The sequence below is a fragment of the Pinus tabuliformis genome, chromosome X (assembly GCF_031772625.1).
Source record: "Pinus tabuliformis cultivar Carrire ecotype Pingquan chromosome X, CPIR1, whole genome shotgun sequence".
In the NCBI taxonomy this organism is placed as follows: Eukaryota; Viridiplantae; Streptophyta; class Pinopsida; order Pinales; family Pinaceae; genus Pinus; species Pinus tabuliformis.
Genome location: NC_142308.1, coordinates 1410908165 through 1410929976, shown reverse-complemented (window position 1 = coordinate 1410929976; position 21812 = coordinate 1410908165). Strand labels below are relative to the sequence as shown.

The 21812-nt window shown below is 41.2% G+C and overlaps 1 pseudogene; it reads right to left on the bottom strand.

Moving 5' to 3' along the window:
- Positions 1 to 4210: 4210 nt before the first annotated feature.
- The window catches only part of LOC149145317 (eukaryotic translation initiation factor 6-2 pseudogene), a 111937-nt pseudogene continuing 94335 nt past the window's right edge, over positions 4211 to 21812 (bottom strand).

Sequence of the window (21812 nt, the reverse complement as noted above, 5' to 3'; positions counted from 1 at the left end):
AGTGTTCTCAAGATAGTCCGTGCTATCTTAGACACTTTTGGTTGAGATAATTTCTCCTTTGGTTGAGATAATTTCTCACCAGACACACACCAATATAGGAGTTACCTAAACTAACTCCTATCTTAGAGGAACAACCCAAGAGTTAGGCACAAATTCCTAACTTGGAATATTTAATTAATTAATTGATTTTTGGATTTATTATTGTTTTATGAGAGAGTCTAACATTCCCCCCCTCAATGATAAATCCAAAAATAAGAACGAGAACCATCTTCCAAGTTCTCATGTTGATCCTCAAAAACATTGCCTGAAAAAACCGCCAAATCTGGATGCTGGAAAAAACTCAAATCTGAAGAGAACATGAATCAGCTGCATGCTTGATTCATCTCTGAATGTCGCTTGACAACTCCATCATGTGCCAAGCCGCAAAAGGATACAACTGTCCTTTATTTGAAAACAGCATCCGGTGTCCACTGACACAATTTTGATGAACACCCACTGGCGTATTTGCTGATGATGATTGCCCACTAGCTGATGATGTTGAAAAACAACTCAATGTTGCTTTTGCTATGATGAAAGCTGCTCACTGCAGCTTTATCTGTCTATCGCCCACTAGCGAATTTGTTGATGCTCACTGCCGATGACAAATGCCCACTGGCTGATGAAGATGCCCACTGGCTACTTCGCTGATGTATCCTCAATATGGCTGATTTTTGTTGGTTGCGACATTTTTCTAAGGAATGATTGGGCTTGCCACAATGGCAACATGGATGGAGATCAAAACACTGATCTTCCATATGACCAGTTCTTTGACAATGAGAACATTTCGATTGGACTTCAACTTTAGGTTGCGTGCAATTCTGTTTGTCTGCAACTTTCTCAGAACCTACTGAGGTGTGTTGTTCAAGAAATCCTGCACTCACAAACTTAATTGGCTTGGAATAATCTGGGATATGTAAGTTGGTGTCATCAGTGACATATCCTAAGCCTCGTCGATTCTTTTTATTTTGAATTTCTTCCCAGGGCTTGATGATGGATTTGGAAGAAATTTGAATTTGATCATGAAGAACTTCGACACTTGAAGTTGTTTGGATGAGTGATTTGGAATCAACATCTTTATCTTCATCTGTATGGTTGAATGACTTGGAAGAAGCACTCTTTTGTTGCAGCTCATCTCTTTGTAGTTGCAATTCTAGTTGAAGAAACTCAATGGTTTCATGTGTTTGTTGTAGATGCCGTGAAATATTAGCAAGAGTTTCTTTGCTGATGTGCACCATGTCTTCATCACTGGAGATGATCAAACTGTGAAGAATTTTTAACAACTGAATATGTTGCACCATCTGAACTTGCTTACTTGAAATCAGGCTCTCTTGTCGTAGATGTCGTGCTTTGAACTGTTTCACTTGATTTTGTTACTTGAATGACAGGCTCTCTTGCTATGGGACTTGAATGGCACGCTCGCTTGATTTTCACTTGCTGGGAACACTTGCTAGAGTTATAGAACTTTCTTGCTTAAACTCTAGAATTCACGCTCGCTTGATGATGATCGTGTTTGCATAAATGACTTCACGCTCACTTGAATGAATAGCCACACTCGCTTGATGTCGATCTCAACTTGCTTGATTGGTGTTAGAGTTGAACTTGTTTGGTTGCTTTGATGGTTGTTTCAATGATCTTCACTATGGCTCACTTGAAGGTTTGAACCTTGTATAGTTTTGACACAAATTGCTTGAATGAATACTCACGCTCGCTTACAGGAGATGTGAACTTGTTGCTTGTTTGCTTTAGAGTTAAAATTCATGCATTCACTTGATTCTGCTTAAAGGAAGGGTGTCGAACACTGTCGAAAATGCACCCAAAAAATGCTTAATGATTTAATGACTCACTACAATGAATTCAATTTGACTCAATTCAAGACTTGGGTGTCAGTTTCAACCGAGAATGCACCCTTACAATTCAATGTAATTTGAGTTTGATTACAAGTTCAATAATGTTGATGTAGATTGTGCTCTGAAACGTTGAAGTTTACAGATTCATTAACTTGAATGTAGTGATGTAGACTTTGCTTTGAAATGCTGGAGTCTGTAGATTCATGAACTTGATTGTATTGAGTGAATTTGTTTGTTGAGGTAGAATGCCGATGTTGAAAACTTTGATGAGTTGTTGTATGTGTGGAGCTTAATTATCCTTCCTTGCGGCTATTTCATTACAGGTGTTGTGCTTGCTTGCATTGAACTTTATGTGTGTGGTAAATGCGATCATTTATGTGTCACAACTAGACACAAAATAAAAAAGCAACAACCTGAAGTATACGCCATCATCAACACACTCTTCATGTACCTAAGATCCCCTTATTCAATTTCAGGCGGATCTAGGACACAATAACCACAAAAAATATGATATCTTTATTAATCACTGAGTACATCTGAAGCAATGATAATGCCACGCTGACAACCCTTTGAAACAACTCGCATTCAAAATCTGAATGGATAGTGACACGATCCCTCTCAAAGTAAAACAATACTTTGAATTACAACAACTTTCCCTTATCACTCCAAATACAAAATCACTTCTTACTTCAAAAATACAAAATATACTCCTTATCTCTCCAAAATTTTACTTTATCATCCCTTTAAACTTCTATGAATTTATGATATCACTTTATCATCCCCATTTTTTTTAATCGCTCCTAAAACTCAAGTTTTTTATATGAACCTATATAAAGCCATGCTCTTATATATTTTTTTTATGTGCTAAATTTGATTTTGTTGGATGTTGTTCTCGCTGCAGTATGGCAGTAACAAAATGTGTTGCTCTACTCCTCGCACTGGCTGTGGGGAGCACCCACGCCATGAACTTTGTGGTCTCGCTTGTAGAGGACAACAGGACAGACAGATTTGAGACAGATGTAGGGATGGGCTATGCACTGTCGCAACTGAACTTCTCCTCCCGATTCATGTGGAAGACCTTTGACCAACAGTGGCCCACTGACAGGAAGAACGTGACAACGATAATTCTACAAGTGCGGAACCTGATAGCGATTACCTCCGTGGAAGACAAGGATATCTACTTGAGCCCTTTTAAAGCTGGTCTCCATGATATGGTCTGTCCAAAACATGTTTCCTTTGCTAGCTCCAAACTGCAGATCTCCACGGTGGTATCAAGATCCTCATAGTGCTATACAGATCCATCCATTGGCTCAAAAATTCACAGTGATCCACATGCTGTCGTGAATTTGGAAGAGTCTTTGGCGTTGTTGCTGCTTCCTAACGCTGGTTCTTCACACAGTTTTCTCTTTTGTAATGGATTTACACAGGGTTTACGATGGTGATTATACACTGGAGTGGGCTTATGTTGGTGCTCAAGGCTTTAAGGTGGCTCAACAAGAACCCTCGCAGAAGTTTACGGAGAATGGGGCTCTGGACAAAAAGAGAGCCATTTTAGACAAACCAGAAGGACGGACGGGGGTTTTTCTCTAGTTTTCTCATGCAACAATGGGGGATTACGATGATGCCTTTATGCACAAAAAATATGGAGTGGTTCAAGCGCAGACAAAGGCCCAAAATCGAGCCACAGTTCTGAGTTAAAATTGATAGGGGAAATTCACCCAACAGGTCCTACTAGCAATCTACTGAAGCTTTTTGAGCCAGGGATAAGCTCACAACACTAGAAAACTTCATCAGTTAGCTGGTATTAATATGTATTCAGATGACGACATTGAATAACGCAAGGAGCCAAAAGTATATAAGGGTGTGTATCACAACCAATATGTCGCTAGTCTCGAACTTGGTGAATTCTATATTGCAATCGTTGTCAGGGCACTGAAACAACAACCTCGACGATAGCAAGATGAACAAAACCACCGCAACCACGGCTAGTTACCAATCGATCATTATAATTAGATTGTCAACTTTTCTCCAACATCTTCCAGGGGCGATCCCAGCTTGGATGACACATCGTCGGATTCATTCGGGAGCGAGAACCTTCACTGGGCTCAAGGTAAGGCTGGTGAAGATAGAATTCATGTTGTGGTATCTGAGGAGCATGGTTGGCTCTTTGTGGGTATTTGGGATGGCTTTGATGGCCCTGATGCCCCGGATTACCTTCTCAGCAATCTCTAAACTTCGATTTATAGAGAATTGAGAGGACTGATCAGGGATTGTCCCGGTTTAGACAAACCCAATACATAAACTGATAGTAAACAAGATAGCTTCTACTTACAGGCTTCACGTATTGAACTTTGGTTCGGATGGATTGAACAGGTTAAAAACCGCACAACTATACTCCCAACAAGAATATTTCCCGCAATAGTTTGCCTGAAAACCTCAACTCCCAGAACGTCTGCTATTAATTCTTCTGTCTCCCTGTCCAGGTCGGTATGAATGAGAGCAACATGATCATTGCACACCACACAATTGCCAAGCGCAGATAGTCGTTCTTCAACACGTTGCACCACAACTTCATCAGGCAAACTATTCCTCAGGTGTTGAAGCTCTTGGTCGGTAGTTGTATTTGGCAGCAAAAGACCATTTTTGTTCCCAGCACAAAGACGGCCAACAATCCTGGTGCCTCCTATAGATGTCTTCACAACAGGAATAACATCTGCCAGCTCTGCCTCAAATGTGCTGTAAAAGTGCTCGAACAAAAAGCCCGTATGCAAAAAGTTGAACAGGCACTCCAGTTTGAAGAGGCAACCATGTTAAAATATCAATCTGAAGCTAAGATGAAGGCAGAGCAGCTAATGGAGGTCCATGGTGCCTTGCTGGCTCTGATACCACATATTGAAAATAGAAATTAACTCAGACAAAATATATAAATCACACATAAAAGCCAGACACACAATATTGGCGGAAAAAGGCTGAAGCCTCATGCTTCTCTCTCACTTTCATACATTTTTCATTCCATTAAAATAATTGAAAATAGTGTTACAAATAAATAGATGAGAGATAGTGTTCTCAAGATAGTCCGTGCTATCTTAGACACTTTTGGTTGAGATAATTTCTCCTTTGGTTGAGATAATTTCTCACCAGACACACACCAATATAGGAGTTACCTAAACTAACTCCTATCTTAGAGGAACAACCCAAGAGTTAGGCACAAATTCCTAACTTGGAATATTTAATTAATTTATTTATTTTTGGATTTATTATTGTTTTATGAGAGAGTCTAATACTTTCATGAAGATAAAAGGTTCTTTCATGTAAAGAAAAGTTCACGCACTTTCATGCAGAGAAAAGTTTCCTTCATATAGAGAAAATTTCACGCACTTTCATGCAGAGAAAAGTTCCTTTCATGAAGAGAAAAGTTCATGCACTTTCATGGTTGGCTCATGGTATTAGTCTGACAGTTTTTGATCCTATAGTTTTGGTCCATGGTATTGCATCCAAAAGTGTTGACCCCAAGTATTGGGTTCATGGTATTGTGTTATTATGGTTTTGGATTGTGGTATTGTGAAAGGCCTAAGACTATAAAAGAGGAAGGAGGTCATTTGGCAAGGAAATTAATCTGATTGAATTGAATATCTAATAAGTGCTAGATCTGAAATATTTGTGATTGGGGTTATGGTACAGATCTGGATCTGAATGAAGGAGGAACCTTACTGCATAAAGAAGGATAAGTTCTATTGATGGGTCATAATATTTAAGCTTGAATAATAGTATCTTTGTAAGATTTTGATCTGTTATATGAGGAGCATGCTTGATCTATAAATCTAACAATCTGGGTTAATTAGTGTCTAAATATTTGAAAGAATGAATTATCCTTTATAGATCTGTACGCAGGTTCAATGAAGTGAAAGAGTGTATATACGCTGGTTCAGTGAATGAAAACGGCGTATACGCAGGTTGGTCCAAACACATGTGCGTATGCACGTAGGTTTCAGGTTGTTGAAGTAGCATATATCTTTTAAATAATGATCTAGCTCCCTCTGCTTATTGCTGCAGTATTCTGGGTTCAGAATTTGGTGTGTGGTTACTGTTACTATGTTCTGGGTACAACTGTCAGAGAAGTGTTTACTTGATTCAGTGCTAATCGGGGAAAAGGAGATTGTTTGATGCAGATATACTTGATGATTGATTGATGTTCATGGATCCGGTCTGAAAATTTATGAAACGTTGTCCCTACAAGAAAGAGAAGGTTGTAGCCTTCAGTAGGCCAGTGCCTACATACTAGTATCTTGGCTAGTACAAGAGCTAATGGGGTTGTAGCTCCCTTCCAGGAGAAGCTGGAAAATGAGAGAGGGTTGTAGCTCTCTGCAGGTTGTAGCCTGCGTACTGGTAAAGGACGGCACCAGTACATTGTAAAAGGAATTTTCTAATTAAAGAAAGATAGAGACGAATTGCAGCAGGTGGTTTTCACCCACATTGGGTTTCCACCTTATATCTTGTGTTCTTGCATGTGATTGTCTTTTGTTCTGTTTTACTGGTCTGGTTACTGTTTATTTCACTCAGATACATAGATTAATAATCAACATCTGAAAGATAAAGTAAATCATAAGTTTGCATTGTATACGCGGGTTTCCTTCTACATAGTTGCGTATATACGCGGGTTTTACTAACTGAAGTAGCATATATCCTATGATTTTTAAAAGGGAATATTTGGCTTGATAATACTGATTCACCCCCCCTCTCAGTATTATTTCCAATAGTTTGTATCAGAGCAGGTCCTTCTAAAGAAGCTTGATCGCTTGGAGGAAGATCCATCATCATGAGCAACTACAAGAGAGAAGCATCTATCAGGCCATCGATTTTTGATGGGACAAACTTCGTATATTGGAAGGTAAGAGTTACTGCCTATCTTCAATATCTTGGTACAGAAGTCCGGGATATCATTGATACAGGTTACACTTTTCCATCAGCAACTCCTACAGATCCGGCTAAGAAGAAGAAATATGAAACAAATGCAAAGGCAGTCAATACCCTATTAGGATGTCTATCTCAATAAGAATTCGTCAAGGTTATGCAGTATAAATCTGCAAAGGAAATATGGGACAAGATTATTCTGAGCTATGAAGGAGATGAACAGGTAAAACGAGCAAAACTTCAAACCCTCAGAATTCAGTATGAAAATCTCAGAATGCACAATGATGAAAGTGTTGCTAACTATTTCCTTCGTGTACATGAGATTGTTAATTGTATGAAAAACTTGGGTGAACAAATAAAAGAGGTTGTTGTGGTTGAAAAATTTCTAAGATCTTTGTGCCCTAGGTTTGAATCTAAAGTTTCTGCAATAGAAGAAAAAGAGAATCTATGAAACCTTCCCATGTCACAGCTGCACGGGATTCTTACTGCTTATGAAATGAGGAAAGGAGGACTATCAGACAAGAGAGAGGCTGCTTTCAAGGCTTCAGGCAAAGGAGACTACTATGAGTCAGGACACGTGTCAGAAGAAGAAGAAGAATCAAATTTTGTCAAGAATCTTCAACAGGGTGCTAGAAGATTTCGAGGTAAGTTACCTTTCAAATGCTTTGCTTGTGGAAGAGTCGGTCATTATGCTGCCAAGTGTCCTCATAAGGATAAGATTGACAAAGGGAAGGAACCTGTTAGATGGAACAAGAAACAGAATGCAACTTATACACTAAAAAATGTCACCATGACTATTTGCAGTTAGTATGGCTCCATCAACTATCATACTATCCTCCTTGGCAAGTCTCATGCCTCTGCTTTCCATGTCAAACTCAAAGAAAGAGAGAAAAGTCATTTAAAGTCAACTATCTCTGGGTACGCAGTTTATCTTAGCCTTACGTGCGGGTACGCAATCCGAGTTCACAATACCTGCGTACTTGTACGCTCTGTCTGTAAAGCAATGGGTGCGTACTCCTGTAAAGGTCAAAAGGCGCAAGTTTCACTCCAAAAAAGTTACTTGTGGTCATTTCTAGAGCATTCTAGAAGCTTGTTTGACGTGTATGGAGCGCCTCCAGATGGTTCATGTATCCCTATGGAAGAGGAACTTATCCCATCAAGAGGGGAGCTAACCCACCCAAAGAGGGGCTTATCCCATTGATGGTGGACCTGATTAACTTCCTCTACAACACTATAAATACATGCATTGGGCCAGAGGGAGGGGAGGTTGAAAGCTGAAAATTCCTAAGGGTAGATGTTGCTGAGATTAGGACTTCCTTGTAGAAGCTTGTGAGGAGAGATTGTCATCCTTTCTTGTTTCATTTGGAAGTGGGTGAGCTGATCAAAGTAGAGGAAAACTCTTGCTGGACCCTGGGAGGAACTTGCACAACACCAAGGCTCAGGTTGTAATGGTTTCTTTTGTTTCCTATTAATACAAATAAGTCCATTCTTCTCAACAATTTGTTATTTATGAGTTGTTTCATATACTCCTTGGTCTGTATGTTAAATATGTTTTGTTTTATGAGATATTCAGGTGCCATTTAATCGTTTGATTGTTAGTGAATGCAGGTTTCGAAGAGAAGGAGGAGCTCATCCGGATCGACGAGGCTGGACTACTACAACAGCGTTGGGTTACAGGTAGGATCTAAACACTTGATTTCTTGTATGATAAATGCATATTTAGAGAAGAATTGCTCTTAATTGTCTTGTTTGTCACTGAAAGCCTTAAGCTTCTATGGAGGTTGGTTGTGTCCGCACTATCGACTCTTTCCGCATGACAAAATGGCGACTCCACTGGGGAACTCCATTGATGTGAATGATTTTACCTTTGTCTGAAACTTTGATATGAGAAAAGTCTTTTTCTTTCTGGTTTTTGGTTGTCTGACTGTGTGTTTGGGTGGGCTAGCTTAGGGTTAAATTAGTTTTTAGTTTTTCTTAGTTTTGCTAGAAGTACGCAGCCTCTGAGTTCATCACAATGCGTACTTGTACACACTGCGACTGTGTGCACAGAGCGTACCCGCACCTGTGTAAACAGGTTGCCTGCGTACCCTGTCAAAATTGAGAAAATTTCAATTTTCTCCTTTTTGCCTCTTAGATTTTGCTTTTAATTTGTTTTTTCCACCCAGATCCACTGGTTACCTACCAGAGATCTTCATCTGAACTTGTTTCGTCAGTGTCAAGTGTTTTAGTGGAATTCATAGAGATTTTGCCTTAGGGTTTGATTTTTAACTGGTCCTGTAGTGACTTTGGCGTTAGAGGTTGTCAAACTTTGGATCTCCCTGGTTTTGTTCAACCCTCTTAGGAGTCGGGCCTGTCATAGAATTCACCCTTGTGAGAGACCTACCTTTGTGTCTTCTCTTTGCGAATCTCGAAAAAGTTTGTTGATTGAACTTTGAATTTTATTTTTGAGAAAAAGAACAAAAGATTTTGATTTTTGTTTTTGACTGGTTTTTGGTTCTGCATTAACTAGTCCTTAGTTGCATTTTGACTGAGTAAAACATCCAGGAATCATCTTTAGTAGGCTTTTGCCTCATTAGATTTTCTTATTAGGTGAATTTCTTTTGATTTACTTTTGAGTAGCTTTGATTTAATTGTCATAGATTTGTAAAGGTTTGCTTTTTGATTTTTAAATGCTTTGTTAAGTAGGGAAAAAATCCAAAAATCTCCTTTGAAAGAAAAGTTTGCTTAGTGGCATTTGAGTCTTTGAATGAAAAGGGCATTTTCGCAAAATAATTAGTGGTCATGAGTTGTATGCTTGGAAAAGATAAAGAGATTGTTTCTTTGATTGTCTGTTAAGAAAGTTGCTTTTATCAATTTTGCATTTTCCAACTCTCTTAGCTAGGGAATTCATTGAAAAAGAAAAGTAGCATAAATCATCCTAAGTGCATCTTTTAGTGGTTTGAGTCGAGTCTACACACCATCAGTTTCATCTCCGCTACCTTTTGTCTTAAAGAAAAGCCATAAAAATTAACGCTTAAAGTAAAATCAACTTAGTAATTTTTTATTTACCAGGGCTCTGAAACACCAATATAGATCAGGCTAGTGTCTTGGAGTAGGAGAGTAATTAACTCTCCAAGACAACAAAACCAAACAAGTAGCTTATCTTGTGGTAGGATAAATCCAACTGTTTTATTTATACTCTGGGAAAGCTCCTCTTAAAGGAGAAGCACGAGCTCGTGTCCAAACCAGTGAAGGGATCAATCCTCCCTCGTTGGGAATGACGCCAGACACGCACATATTACAAACGGTAAACCTCAGATTAACCATTGTCAAGGAGCTAGGGGTCACTTGTCGGTAAACCTTGGATTATTGTCAAGGAGCCGGCAAGGGGATTGAGCTTGATACTCTGCCCTTGCGTGCTGTCGGAGTGTAGACTGTTCCCCCAGGTGTATTTGTTGTTGTTGGTAACCTTAGTGACCATTATCTTTAGGATTCTACCCGAGGTGACGGTGGAGGGAAGATCCCACTGTACCTGGAGTAGACGTCGGCTAGACTCACTTGGATTTTCCGGGGGGGTTCACTTCACTCGAGACGGTTAAAGTGGAGGAACTTGTGCCGGTCTATTCATTAAGAAGGTTGCCGGGGTAACTGTTCCACCCACCACTTCTATACTGAATTCGGCGATGTTGGGCTTCATCACCAACTAGTGTTTTCGGTCTGGAAGGCTACTGTTTGTGCATGGTTTGACGCCCTAGATTCTTTAGGCATGTGATTCAAATTCGTTTGGTTCTTTAGAGACTTTAGGTGGTTTGTTTTGAGATTTTTACTTTGTTTGCATGTGCGGTAGTTAAAAGTTTTTAACTGTGGCGGAATTACCGAGGCAGTCCCCTAGACTTCGGGGCCAGTCTCCTGAGATTGTTTCCATTGCCGAATTGTTGAGGAAGTCCCGTAGACTTCGGGGTGAACCTCCTCAAGACGTCCCAGGACATTACGAAGGTTTGAAAGTCCTTGTAACTCCTCCTAGTGGCAGTAAAGTAGGTTCACCTGAAGAAGGAGAATCTTCGTTGGTAGTCCATCCAGATTACCAAAGTCTAGAAACAGGTTATAATTCTGAAGCTGTTGCAGTTTCTGAGCTTGCTGGTAGTTTTTTGTCTACTAGTGATATAGGCGAAGAACCTGAAATATCTGAACCTGTTACTCCAACTTCTAGTGTTCCTGATTCACCTAGGGTAGAAAGAGTCATAACTGAAAATCTTCCTTCTGGTTTGATAGCTATTGAAGAACTTGCTCCAGAAGAAGAAGTAGGCCCTATTCTTGAAGATCAACCTACTATTGATCTAAGAGAGCGTGAATCTATCTTTTACAGTCCACCTAGAAGTACTACTTGGTACCTTTCGTTAACTAATTACTTAGACAACTCAGGGATAAGTTTTTCTCCACCTCGTACTCCTTATCCACCCGGAGGTATTTATACTCTTGTAAATATGTCTAGTCAGTCGTCTGTGTTTACTCAACCCCCTGAATCTTTCTTGTATGGTGGTCCTTCTGTTCCTACTGGGTATCAATCACTTTCTAGTACCTTTGCAGGAGCATCTCGTCAACCCATTGGACATGGGTCATTAGCTGGAAACAATGGTAATAAACCATTGGGTGTAGGAGACATTTATATGATGTCAGGTTCAATTCCCGGTTCTCAACCTCAAGGTGGTCAATTACTGCCTGGGGGGCAGCCTCAATTAACGCCTAGGGGGAAACCTCAAGATACACAACTTGCGTCTGGGGGGCAACCTCAAGGACAGTATGTACATTACATTCCTCAAGGTCAACCCCAGCCTCAATATGTACCCCAGGGTCAACCTCAGTACCAATATATGCCTCAAGGTCAACCCCAGTATCAGTACTTACCTCAAGGGTATCTACCCCGGGGTCAGTACTCGAGTCAAGGTTATCAACCACCTCAAGGTCAATCTTACATTCAAGGTATGGGAAATGTACCTATCAATTATCAATCCTACCCTCAATCCAGTTATGGATCTCAATATCCTCAACCTGTCATGGGTCAATACCCCAGAATCCGGGATAAAAACTTTCACTAAACGCCTTCGACGTCGCCATTCATGAATATGGTCAGAAATATAAGTGGACGTCGACTGTTTTAATGAAGTTAATAACTCGGTGCCATTATCATATCTGACCGGCAACTGAAAATGTGTTAAGAACGAGGTAGCTAACTGACTAAAGTTATAAAAAGAGGCTCGTGGTAACTCAATGTACCACTTGGCCGCGAGACTAATGAGCGTACGCTGAAAAAGACGTAAACGGATCGAATCATCCGAGATAGAATTTGAAGCACACCAGAGGTGGTAAGTCATCACGTGATTTGATGGATCCTCTCCAGACTTACCTTCGAACTTGGGTATGTCACTGGGCAACTTATTTGGCATTGGCGGCCAGAACGGAAGATAATTTATTGGATCGTTAGTTAGGCGCGTCAAGTCTGGTAAATCCAAAGTTGCGATAAACGGTAATTGCCGGTTAGGATCCCTAAAACTCTGGGTCACAAGACCATTCCCAGGAGGAGGATATCCAGGATAACTTGGAACAGGAATCGCATTCGGGATATTGTATCCTCCCGGAAAACCAGGATTAACCGGACCGTACTGGGGTTGCTGTGATTGTTGATAAGTGTACCGAGGATACGGTTGATACTGGTAAACCGGTTGTTGGACAGTAGGCCCGTATTGGTACTATCCCTGGTACGGTTGATAAACAAATTGTGGTTGAGAAGTAACAACCGTACTTAAACCGGGCTGCCCCACAGGCATCTGAACCGTAGTTTGAATCGTAGATCCAGACAATGGTAAAGATGTCTGTTGAGTAGTGGCAGAGATAGTAGAAACCGGAGCTGTCGATACTCCGAAAGTAGGTGTGGTGGAAGGAACAGATGTTGCGGTAGTTGCAGCAGTCATTTGAGATGGAGTACTAGGTGTGATTGGCGACTGAGTAACTACCGAAGGTATAGAAGTTTGAACACTGGACTAGACTGGTTGATCTTAGCTGAATGGTTTGTTAAATCATTATTACCGAAGATTACTGAAGACGTAGCTAAGGCTGGAGTAGTTACTGAAGAGCAAGTCATTGCTCAAGTGCAGTACCTTGACTTAGTTTATACTCAGTCGGGCACGTTACATGAAAAGATCCCAGATCTTCCAAAGTCGAATCAAATCGCTGCTGCTCCTTCGGGATCTCATGTTGCTGATGGCCTGATTGGTACGGTGAATACTAAAAGCAAGAAGAAGTATTCAAAGAATTCTTCGCCCATTATCACCTTACTAGACTCCCCGACAGGAGAATCTTCTCCTGAAATTTCCGCTGATATTCACATTGTAGAGTCATCTACAGCCAAATCAAAAAACGGTGGGAAAAAGAAAGGTAAGAAGAAGGATAAAGCAGACAAGGCTCCAAAGGAGAAAAAAGAAAAGTCGGAAACCAATGACGAAAAGCACAAACCTCGATATCCTTGTCTTATTTGTGAAGAGGATCATTTTACAAGAGATTGCCCTCATCGGGCCGAGGTTGTGAAAATCGTCAAGGGTTCCCCAACTCCTGCTGTTTTGAAAGATCCGTTTCCAAAGCAGGAGAGTAAAATGATAGGTTCTTCCTCGAGTGCCAGTGAAGAACCCATATTGATGATGTCTCATGTGCAGATTGCGACTCGATCACACGATTATGGTAGTAAAAGTCCTGTTGATGGATCGAAAGAAGCAGAATCTTCTCAGTCAAATCCATCAACCTCAGCTCCCGGTTCTGATCCACTACAGATCGAGAAACCTAACCCTGACTTAGTAATCAAACCGCCCGCCAAGGGTGTACTTCGAAGGTCTGCTTTCAATCCACATGCGAGAGCGGCCCAGAATTACAACATTGTTGAGGATTTAGCTGTTTCACCCTCAGCGATGTCGGCTTTAGAAGTGCTACAATCATGCCCAGCACAACGAAAATTACTTTTGTCGGCTATAGGAGCTGTTGACGTTCAGGACCTGAACCTGATAATCTTTGATCTAGAAAATAGTACACCGCGTCTCCCTCATCAGATGGCTTTCCAGATTCCAGTGATAGTAAAAAACAGGCCTATTCATCAGACTATAATTGATGAGGGAGCTTCCACGTGTATTATGTCAATTCAGTGTTGGAGATCACTTGGTTCTCCTTCGCTGAACCAATCCCCGACAATTCTTAAGGCCTTTGATGGCCGTGGGTTCCATCTGTTTGGCATTCTACAGGTTTTGCCTATAGGGGTTGAAGGAAAAACTGTTAGTCTGGATGTGGAGGTGGTTGATGCCCCTCTAGACTACAACCTTCTCTTGGGTCGAAGTTGGTCTTACGCTATGACAGCAGTCGTCTCATCGGTCTTCAGAGTTATAAAGTTTCCACTTAATGGCAAGATCGTGACAATAGACCAGCTGGCTTTCTTTTCATCCGACCCAGCCTCTTCAGAGAGTATCCAGCATGTCGGTAAAACGACTATCCCTTATAAGGATGTTGGAGTAGGATTAGTTAAAGATTTCGGTTTACTGGGAACTTTTCCTTTTCCTCCGATCAACGCAGACCCTTCATTCGCATTCATTCATATGATTACGTCAGATACTATTATTTACGATGATCCATGGATTGTCCCATATGAATCTGAGATAGACTCATTCGGTGATGCTATGCCTTTGAGTCCATATGAAATTGCTTATGAAGTCGTGCAGTCTTTTACCGACCCTCGTTCAACCCAAATCGACCAAATGAATGTGGTCCGTGAGGAATCACTTTTCACATCAACCTCAGAACGGATAGCGTTTCCCGAAGTCGTGTCATCTGACGAGCAACTTCGCGAAATCCTAAGTGTAGACGATCTACCATGGGAAGATCTCCATCATAGATCTTCGTTTTTACCTGAGGGTGATGACTTTGAAAATGATTTTTCATCAATCTTTACGGCTGAATATGTCAAGGATGCTCAGAATCCCATGAAACATCCTGATTCAGAGTTGAATTTGGGAAACATTTCCCAAACTATTGCCATTGACATTTCAGTCAAAACTGGAATTGTTGAGAACATTCATATAGGTGCCTCGTGTATAGATGACGAAATTCAAACATACAAGGCCCTATTTCAAGAATTTCGTGACGTGTTTGCCTGGTCCTATGAGGAAATGCCAGGAATTGATCCCTCCATTGTTGTTCATGAGATCAAGACTTACCCGGACGCTAAACCCGTTCGGCAACGTCTGCGTCAGATACATCCTCGAAAAGTAGCTGCAATCAAAGCAGAAGTTGAGAAGCTGTTGAAAGTAGGTTTCATTTATCCGATCTCGTTAACGGATTGGGCATCGAATATTGTTCCGGTTAACAAGAAGCAGGGAACAATAAAAATATGCATCGACTATAGGGATATTAATCGTTCTTGTCCTAAAGACAACTATCCCATGCCCTATATCGATCAAATAATTGATGATTGTGCCGGCAGTGAAATATTTTCCTTTATGGACGGTTTTTTCGGTTACAATCAAATCAATATTCAACCTGCCGATCAACCAAAAACGGCTTTCATTTGTCCTTGGGGGACATTTGCTTATTGCAAATTACCTTTTGGGCTTAAGAATGCCGGAGCCACTTTTCAAAGGGCAATGTCTTACACGTTTCACGACATCAAACACTTTGTACAACCGTACCTCAATGATTTGCCTGCTCATTCCTTACATCGAGCTGATCACCTTGTCCATTTACGAGCCATTTTCATGAGGTGTAGGCATTATCGTATATGTTTGAACCCACACAAATGTGTCTTCTGTATAGAAGTGGGACGATTGCTGGGATTTGTAGTTTCAAAAGCCGGCATTCGCGTCGATCCCTCGAAGGTCGAAGCTATCATCAAATTGCCTCCCCCTTCGAGTCTTCGCCAACTCCAAAGTTTGCAAGGGAAAGCAAACTTTCTACGCCGATTCATTCCTAACTACACCGAGGTTACAAAAGTTTTCACACGGTTGTTGAAACAGAACGCTCAATTCTCTTGGGATGAGATAGCTCAACAATCTTTTGATGCACTTAAACACGCGTTGACCCATGCACCATTGTTGCATCCTCCCAACTACAACCAAGACTACTTTTTGTACCTCGCCGCTTCTCATTCCACAATTGGGATGGTATTAATTCAGGAAGACGAATTCGCAACGGAACATGTGATATATTATCTTAGTAGGACGTTAAATCCCACTGAGCTAAAATATTCGCATGTGGAGAAATTGGCCCTGGCAGCCGTTCAGGCTGTTCAACGTTTTCGTCATTACATTCTTCTCCGTAAAACTACAGTCATTTCGGATTGCAACCCTATGATTAAACAATTGCTAGGGGGCAAGTACTCTAAATGGATCGTTATCCTGCAAGAGTTCGACTTAGAGTTTGAAAAATCTAAGTCTAAGAAATCTTTAGTCTTTGCAGAGTTGATGTGTGACTTCCCGCGTGCTGACACGGAGACTGTGGCAGAGGAACCCATTGCGGACGAATCTTTGTTTCTCATCAGCACTTTAGATCCGTGGTATGGGGATATAATTGTCTATCTCCAAACCCAATCCTTTCGGCCCGAAGCTTCTAAGACGGAACGTCGGAAAATTCGATTCCAGTCCCAATAGTACAAAATAATTGGAGATACTCTTTATCGCCGTGGGGCGGACTTGGTTTTCCGACGTTGCTTAACTCACGAAGAGGCAGAAAGGGTTTTGAATGACTGTCACTCTGGGGCGTGTGGCGGTCATATGTCTGGGTATGCCACAGCTCAGAAAGTGTTGCGTGCTGGCTATTTCTGGCCGTCCATGTTTAAAGATTGTATCATTGCGGTCCGAAAATGCCACAATTGTCAAGTGTTTCATCGCAAGATGCGTGCACCACCAGCTCCTCTCCACCCTATAATTGTCGTTGGTCCTTTTTCCAAATGGGGTATCGACTTTATTACATGTAACCCTCACTCGGCCGGGGGGCATGCATATATCATCCTTGCGGTTGATTATTTTACTAAGTGGGCCGAGGCGATGCCTACATTCGAGGCAGACGGCAAGACCGCTACAGTTTTCATATTCAATCACATTATTGCTAGGTTTGGTGTCCCATAAGTGATAATCACTGACCATGGGCGCCATTTTCGAAACATTATGATGACAGAACTTACAGGCCAGCTTGGTTTGCACCACGATAGCTCAACTCCTTATTATCCACAAGCCAACGGTCTGGTTGAGTCCATCAACAAAGTTTTGGTCATCATGATCCGACGAATCATTGACATTCATCGGTCGAATTGGCACAACATGTTATTTTCCGCGCTTTGGGCATATCGAACTTCGGTGAAAACATCAACAGGGTTCACTCCTTTCCAACTAGTTTATGGTTTGGAAGCTGTGCTGCCTATTGAATGCGAAATCCCATCACTTCAAATGGCTGTCGAATTACTTCCAGCTACTTCCGAAGAGGAGAAGCGTTTATTGTATTTAGCTCAATTAGATGAGACTCGACGCGATGCTGCACTGGCAATCGAGACTCATGCAAAACGAATGAAAGCTCAGTATGATCGAAATGTGATCCCTCGAAATTTTTCGGAAGGAGACCTAGTGCTATTGTATGATCAAGCTAACGATAAATTAGGTGCTGGAAAATTCGTTCCTATGTGGCATGGACCCTACATTGTTAAGCGAAAGCTAGCAAAAGGGGCCTATGAGCTGGTTGACTTTGATGGGGACTCTTTGGGTAAACCCAGAAATGGACTTTACCTAAAGAGGTACTATGCGTAAATGGTGGGTGTGAAGATTTTTCGTTAGGATAGTTAGGTTAATTTTCTCTTTCTAGCTAGTGTGTTTGTTAGAATAGACAGTGTGCTTAGTTTATAAAGTGTGTTTTTCGTCGTTATTCTGCTTATCTTGGTTTTACCTTTGATGTTTGCAGATGTCGATGCCTCTCCAAACGTACATTGGATTTGCTGATGGTGCTTGTCATAGTACATGGAATATCTCTTCCGCAGCCTGGGTTATCTATTCGCCCTCTGACAAGTTAGTTTCTATGCATGGGGTGAGCCTTGGTCAAACAACAAACAACATTGCAGAATACAATGCAGTGATTGAATTATTATCTGAATCCATTTCATTTGGGATTCGGAGTTTGATAGTGAGGTTAGATTCTGAACTCGTTGTATTACAGCTTAATAGAGTTTATGCCATTAGAAATCCATTGTTATTAAGATTATTTTTGAGAGTGCGTCTTTTGGAACGTGAATTTGATTACATCGAATATCAACATATTCCAAGGTCCTTTAATACCTTAGCAGATGCAATTGCTTCTCGAATGTTAGACAGACATTTGCAATAATCATACATGTAAATTTAAAAACATTAACATTTAATCACACATGTTTAACAAGATAAGCCGGTAATAATGATATATATAGATAGGAGTGTGTCAAAATATACATTGTCTTTGATCATAGGTTGAAAAACACCTTATGATCGGCAAAAATGATAAGTACAAAAAACCAAAATGTCACATGTGTCTACAAAAAGTGACTAGCCAATCACTGGTGGTGCTCTCTATACGACACCACTGCCCGCGCTACTCTACACAGGAACCTCCTGAAAGGTCCTACGACTGCGACCACATAGCGCTGAAGTCGGATAGGAATATCATCTATAGTCGTCTCTGGTATACCCGCCATAAGACGCTCTAGGTCTTGTTCCAACTCGGCTAAGGTCTCTGCGGCTGCATCCTGTGGAGCCGGTGCTGGAGCAACTGGTACTCTTCTCTCGAATGGCCGGAGATTGAACGCTGTGGGCCTACATCTGCATTTCGGGAATTGTCACTGTCAGTTTTGAGACGATATAAAAAACAAAAAAAATAGATAATTTAAAAACTTGTGAAAAATGAAGTACCTCTGTCGTCCCATTGTTCTCCCTGTGGAAGAACCATGTTCGGATCACCGTGAAAATCTACTCCGGCATAAGGAAAATCCTGGATCGCAAAGACCTGGTTCTCCAACCAATGAAAGTAACCTGCAGGAAATCGGACAACTCCCGCTCCCTCATCAGGATGCTGGGCCATCACCGCAACCCATCGCATCAACTTTGGCTCCCGAGGTGGCCCAACCGCAACAGTGAGATGCTGAGGGATAAGCATTGGAACTCTCTCTAGGGCAAAGCTCACAACTAAAGGCCCATACCCAAAGGTCTTCAATTTCCCGTTCTTTGCCCTAGTCAGTTGGCCCTTCATGTTGGCCAACACAGCATCGCACCAGTTGAAAATGGTGCCTCGGAAGCAATCAATCGCCATCCGCATTTGGGACCCGGTGGCATTGTGCAAAGCGGCCGCGCCGCAGAGTCTGGTAACTGTAAAGGAAATTACCATAAGTTCAGGTCGGGATATGTATTTGATTTCTATCCCCTTCTCCTGGTTTTGATTGTTGCACCACTCTAGCCGGAGACTAGCAAGGGATTGGCCACCCGGCCTAGTCCCGAACAGAGACAGTTGCTCGCCCCTATTAGGCAAACCAGTGAGAAAATATATGTCAGAGGGCTCTATCTCGAGCTGGTGCCCTCCGATGTAAAAGCATTGTTCCTGGACGTTCCACCTTTCAACCAGCCACTCTAAGAATGGCACCTGGGCCCTCATGCCAGGTATGGCCCAGTACTTGTAGAGACCGCATGCCTTCAAAGCATCAATGGAAGGTTGATGATCTATTGCGGCCAAATCGACATCTTCGTGTTCTCTTTCGCGCCAATCAAGCATGGTGGGCAATCTACACACCAGAAAACACCCATTAGAATTCATTGAATCAAAAAATAATGGTTTAATTTTAAGTATTGGGGTTTTGAAATTGCTTTGCACGGAGTACGCACCCCGCGTTCAGAAACAGAGCGGCGGTACGCAGCTGTTCTGAAGGTGGGCTGCGTACTCCAACCATTTTCCCATTAACGCCCGAAAAGCGTATCCTAAAACCCCAAAAATCCTAAAAAATCAAACTAAGACTTAAAATGAAATTTTAAACGGATGAAAACAAAGAGGAGGATGTTGTGAAATACCTGAAAGAGACGGCGTTCGATTTCGACGGTCGGATTCTCCGCAAAGTCCACGGGAAGTTTCTTGTCAAAAGCCCTTTTCTCTCCCTCAACAGTAAAATGGTAAAAATGACATGGTAAAAAGTCCTTTTATAGGTTTTTTCGATAAATGAATGCTAGGTTTGTTTATTTTTCACCATAGAGAGATATTTTTCAATGTATTTTTGACTATCTTAAACATGTATGAGTAAAGTGTTGTTTTTGTGCAGGACAAAAGGACTTTCAGAGAAAATGATCATTTTTCACAAACCAAAACATCAGAGTCATCTTTTAAGCCCTTTTCTGACTCCTAAAACATGAAAAGATTGCCGAGCGTTTCTTTTACACTCGTTAAAACAGAATTAAAAGACGGTCCCCTTATAGCCCTTTTCTGACCGTAAAAACAGGAAAAGATTGCCAGGTTTTTGTCGTTTCAAACTCGATATTGGAAATAAAACGACGTGTCCTTGATTGCGTTTTACTTTTCAGGTCAGAGGCACTAATCATGAAAGTACTCCTTGGTCGCAAGATCAAGCGGTTCTCTCAGGTATTATTTTATACTTTTTCGGGCTTGAGGGACACAAATTTACGAAAAAGTTCAACCCTGGAGTCTTCTTTAGTTTTTTTACACTATCTAAAATTGAAAAACGTCGAGTTTCTCCTATACTGGACTCATTAAAATTTCACAGTAAAGGACCTATTCGATTACAAACAGGAACGAACCACTCCTTCTTAGGGTTCGAATCTAAACTAAGTTGGACTCATCCGAAGGATGAGCTTATAATCAAGCATATGTTATCCTCCTCAAGCTTGTAAAAAATAAAGGGGTACTTGCCAGAAATGGTGGGGGAAAAGAGAGAAGGATGAACCTATTTGTTATCCTTTGTCACAAAAGAACCTTACTACCACTCTTGAACACGACACTTTTCATTCACCTGGGTTGGGAAATCCTTTGTCGTAAAGTTGATTAAAACCACTTTGAAAGTCTTCAACCATTTCTGGGTATTAACTTCGGGTCAATCGCCGCCAAGCCATCTGTCGTGTCGTTATGTGTTCAAGAGGTCTCTGCAAATAAACCATTCATATGCAAAATACTTGTCATCCATTTTTTACCGTCCCTGAGCCAGTCCTTACAGCAACATTTCTTCAACTTGAACTATGATTTCGTGTTGTTGGCTTGCCTGCAACGGGTCGCTTTCTATCGACATCAGCACATTATCTAGAGAGATGACTTATAAATCGTCAGTACCTTGAAGTCTGCATGCATCAATGGCAGGTTTCTCGCCTTTGACGACAGTTTACATCATTGACTTTCGATCGAAGGATTCCATGACGTGTTCGGCATCGACTCATTCATTCACATCTCATGGATTGTACTAGGTACTTTGAGAACCATTGACATCACTGGTGGTTTCTCTCACACTTGTTAACGGTTTACATCATTGACTGGTAATCAAGTGGTTTCTACCATGTTCGACATCAACTCATTTATTCGCATGGATAGAATCGTACCAATTCGGGAAGTAGAAATGAAGACCCTGGATCTACTTTCCACCATCCAGGTTGCGAGGAGTTTTGTATTCATTGTATAAGTAGACTAACTATAAACAGATGGCTGCGTCCATACTGTGTCTACATGAGTCTATGATTATGATGTACTGCAAAATCATTCCTATGTCAGAGCAGTAGTTAGATTGTTAGTTAAAGTTTTCAATCTGAGTATGGGAATGCCTACCTCAGCGATGATATCATCTTATATATGTATTTTGTGTTGAATATTTGCAGGTTCTGACCAGGCTCTCCACAAGATAATCCATGAAATGATAAAGTACTTCACCCTTCCTAGATGATTTGAAACCCTAAATCTACTTCAGGCTTCGCACTTTAGGGGGCAATCTGTTACACTAAAAAATGTCACCAT